Below are 5,064 nucleotides of genomic sequence, written 5' to 3' on the forward strand. Positions count from 1 at the left end.
GTTATTGTCTATTCCACCACGACAATAACAATTACTAATATATTAGGCCTAGTTTTTTTGTTAAAATTGTTCTCAATTATAAAAATTGATCTAGACAATACTACCCTAGGAGCCCCGGGGAATGTTTGTTTTTTGACGCACCAAGGACGTATTTTACGATCAATAATTTCTTTTTCTTGTTTTTGTTTTTTTGGGGTTTTTTTTTATATATTTTATTTTTTCTCTTATTTTAATTTTCTAAATTACGCCCCCTGAGAAATATTTTATAATTTTTAAATATATGTATAATAGTACTAAGATTATAATTATATCAACAAACCAATCTGTGGACGTTCACATATATAGGTACAGAAACGAATGCACCAACTAACAGGGTATAACATGTCTAGCACTACTTGGTTTTGTGTTTACTCCAGTTTACTTGTCGTCGGGGGTAAGTTTCTTATTATGTTTATTTATGTATTTATGGAACTAGCCTTATGTATTATCAAATACACAGTATTGCGTTTTTTATATTTTTATAAATAGATAATGAATAAAATAATATGAATAACGATGGTCTGCTCCGTTAATGATGGAGCATTGTTTCGTTTAATATGGCAATATTATATTATTACGTGTTATCAAAATAATGCGTTCTAGTAATAGGTAAGTTTTAAGATTTTTTTTAAAAGAAACCAAATCAGACGAATCGCGAACAAAAAGCGGCAAGGAATTCCATATAAAGGGGGCTTTATTATTACGTTTTATCAAATGTACAAGTTGTTTTATCATAAATAGATAATGAATAAAATAATATAATTAATAATGATCTATTTCGTTAACTTTGGTGGAGCACTGTTTCGATTTAATATTGAAGTATGTATTGTTACATTTTATCAAAAAGAATAATTTTAGGGCTAAAAATTAATGTAAACTATTCACGTTATGCAATGCATGGGTCAACAGAAACACAATCATATGGATCTGCAGTACTTGACAGTGTACCGAAATTGTCATATCATGGACATTGTGTAGAGTACGGTAGCAAAAACAGAAGCATAGGGTATAAATAGGGACCTGGTGGGGTCGCCTGCGCTGATTACCAGCAGCAACACTTAAAGCATGTGGACCCAGTGGCGTATCTAGAAGTCTTGAATTGGGGGGGGGGGCTGATGGGGGCGCGAAGGAGAAATTAAACCTATTAAATATTTTAGGCCCTATATAAGAAAAAAACAATAATTTAATAATTTGGCCTATGTAACAAAAAAATCGTTTCACCTGATCTTTTATTTATCAATTTTTCAGAGTGAGATGCACGCTGGTGCAATAAAAATCCAACAAGTGCTAGGATGGTCATTTTATCTATCCGTCTGCCTTCTTCTGTTCTTGACAGCTATTTACACGGTCATCAGTGGCCTAAAGGCAGTTATTTACACTGACGCACTGCAAACAGTTGTCATGCTCTTCGGCGCTTTTGTTTTGACAATTATAGATAAACAAAGAAACTAATAATACTGAAGATCGAATCGGTTTAAATCCATACAATTGGATAAACGTAAACCAATATTCGACTTTTATAGGTTAACCGACCTAAACGATTTTGTTATAGCATTTGTCGTGATCGGAGGGATGGAAAATCTGCATCTTAAATACATGACTGTGACAGTGCTACCAAACACAACTCAAATTTGGGGTAACACAACTTGCGGCGTGCCCGGAGAGGAGCCCTTTCATATATTCCGAAGTGCGCAAGACCCATCTTTGCTGTGGCCTGGAGTGGTGTTTGGAATTCACATATTTTCCGGTTGGTTCTTTTGCACAAATCAGGTAAGAAAAAACAAAAAGAAGGTTAGTTAGTTTATAAAAACCAATTTAACAGACTTGTATACGTCCTTGCTTGTAGTAGGCATGTTTTTTCGACATGATGCAGTAGACATACATGTTGTGCACTTTTTTTATTATCAAGTCTTCCCAAAATATATCCTACTACGATGACAATTTATATTAACACTATTTTAGGTAATAGTTCAGAGGACATTATCTGCCAAGAATGTGACGCACGCAAAAGCTGGTTCAATCATGGCTGCCTTTTTCAAAATTCTTCCAATGTACCTGATGATAATTCCCAGAATGATAAGTAGAGCTCTTTATACTGGTGAGTCCTAAAGCACTGTCCAAACTATCAAATTCAGTTGACAAAGTTAACGTGTCTAAATATGGTCATAATGGCATTACACTATTACCATATATCATGACTATATATGAGTACACACCGGTTTTTGTTTTTGTTTTTAAAGTAAATTTGATAATCTGGATAGAGCTTATCACTCTCAGTATAAAATTGATTATTTGTTATAATTTACAATAGGCCTATCTTTATCTTAATGAAAATAATTAAATAAATAATAATATTAAATTATGAAAATAATATTTTAAATATTATTGGTATTAATTTTCAGATAAAGTAGGCCTAGCTTGTGCCTGATCCTGCGACGTGTGAGGCTATTTGTGGCGTTCCTGCAGGTTGCAGCAACATAGCATACCCAAAGCTTGTATTAGAGTTAATGCCAACAGTTAACCACTAACAGTCATAATAGCCTTAATAATTGACTGTATATGAGACAACCCCCTGTTTTAGATCGTAATTTGCTATTTTTAGCCTCGCCTTACATGTGAGTATATATGGTTTATACAATTTTTACACTGTCTTGTCTACAAGGCTTATTTAAGATATTTTGGCATGAATATGAATAAAGCATTACCACAAGATATTTTGGCTTAGCGACTCCATAGCGTTATTCCACGCATAAAACTCGTTAAACCACTGACTCTGTTTCGCGAGGAGGAGTCTGTATGCATACAGTATTCATGCATATCGGTTCTCCAAACTGACCTAAAATAGCACCCTCTATAATTTCTGCCGCAACTGTATGGGAAAAAAAATAATGCCCCCCCCCCCACTCCCGCGCTTCCCTAGAAGCGCCACTGGCCTGTCGACGAAATGTCTGTAAGCGAATTGGCTGTCTGCGAACAGTTTATTGGCGAATTTACTGTCGGTGAAACGTCAGGTCAGCGAAATGTCCTGTCAAGAAAAAGACACCGAGATACATTCGACCAATAGTGTCACTGTCAGCGAAACATCTGTCAGAGCATGGTCAGAGTATTGGCATCGGAAAATGACCTAGCATCGTAGATTACCAGGAACAAGTTTTTTTTTTGTTTTCTACCGCTGCGTACTCAGAGGGGAATCGGCCTTAACATATTGTTATGGACGCCTATTTAGCTAAACCAGATGCAGATATTGCACCCATGAATAAAAGTTATAATAATAATATTGTTTTTGTTGTACCTTACAGGGCATAAGTCCAAGATTATGAAAAGGTAGGTAAATATATTTTATAATGGTCAATACTAATCATATTACTGTTACAGTGGAGTTCAGAGTATGTAAAAGGTCGTCATCTGAAGTATTACTAGTACGTTATTGTTATTTCAATATATTACAATTTAAATTATGTACTTACTGTTTTCATATTCACTCATACGTTGACGTTTAAATAGTGTTATCAAGTAAACTCTCAGACTGCGTGACTGTCAAAAGAAAGACGTTGAAGTTGAAATAGTGTTTAAAAGTATACGTTCAGACTGGATGACTGCCAAAAGAAAAATGCGCCCATACGCAATTCAATACAATGACGCTGCGAATTACGGGTTATTCTCCTCTACCACTAGCTTTACTTCTATATACACTTCTCCTGGACAATTTTTAGATTTGGTCATGTGAATGTCCCTGCTGATTTTTATTGTTTACATTTGCCATACGATGGTTTATGAATTATTATTGGTTCTTTCTGTTTGCAAATTAAATAGTAGTTGATTAGGAAAAGTTGGACTCTAGTCTAAGTTGGCCAAAATAAGAATACCCAGTGTGATAACAAGTGCGTTTGGGCTTGGACTTTATACTAACTCACGTGAAGTGCAAACACATACATACAGTATCATTTTAGTCAAACCCAGACTAACTGAACCTTTACCTACTTATATAAAAGCAAATAATATTCAAACTAAGTTGCTGTTTAGTACTGGGAAAGTATAAAACAAAGATAAAAACACGGTGCTTTAAAATAAAGGAATATTATGTTATAAATCGTATCAAACATAATTCATCAATCATACAAAGCATACAACGTTGTTTCGTTTCGTCATTTAAGAACTCATCAGCGCACCTCACATAATTGAGATTGAACCTTAGCTATATAAAAAAAATCAAGTTGTATAACAAGGCAGTTCAAAAGTACGTTTATTGTACCAATTCGTTTCTTTATGTCTAGCTTCCGGATTGCATATGATGTGATATTTCTCCTGCAGACATAGGTTGCATTGTTTATTAACATTAGAGTAGGGCTAGCATTTAGATAGTATTTTTTGTTTTCATTGCTGATGATGACATAATTAATGTCGAAATATTGAATCCCAAAACGACAGCGTGCATTTCAATACTTGTAGTATGTATTATACTTTCTTAGATAGTATTCGCCATTGTATTTTATGACTTATATTGTTGTCTTTAAGTTTCCAAACATATTGACTAAGCGTGGTACTATTTCTATATTTAACATTCCGGAATGAACTAGTATGCCCATTAAACCTACTTTTAAAAGTATTTTTCGGTGAGTCCGACATACGTGCCAACCTTATTGTTGTCATCCCTTGTGATATAGCCTGATAAACTAAACGACTACTTAAACATTAATTACCAGACAAGGGACATTCATTACGGCAATTACATTGTTTGCTGTTATCTAAATGTGTAACCTTATCGTTCTTATTTAATACATTTTTGTTGTGAGTGGATATTATCGATCCAATGTTGGGCATACATCTATAACTGATCTCGATAATGTGACACCGGTTATGTCAAACAAACTTACAAGATAACAACATCCAGAGATCATTATTTATTGACTTTTCCCACAATGATTCTGTCTGAGCGGATCACCTTTACAAAGGTAGACGTTGATCACGTTTCAATATATTTAGTTTTAGGCTATTTGAACATACGTCAGTACTAAGCGTCACGCG

General features: G+C 34.3%; 1 pseudogene; it reads left to right on the plus strand.

Annotated features, from left to right (window-relative positions):
- LOC117111482 overlaps positions 1-2,567 on the plus strand; it is a 5,912-nt pseudogene extending 3,345 nt beyond the window's left edge.
- Positions 2,568-5,064: the final 2,497 nt, after the last annotated feature.

Source organism: Anneissia japonica, unplaced genomic scaffold (assembly GCF_011630105.1).
Source record: "Anneissia japonica isolate Jap-2015-1 unplaced genomic scaffold, ASM1163010v1 scaffold736_len178028_cov180, whole genome shotgun sequence".
NCBI classification, from domain to species: domain Eukaryota; kingdom Metazoa; phylum Echinodermata; class Crinoidea; order Comatulida; family Comatulidae; genus Anneissia; species Anneissia japonica.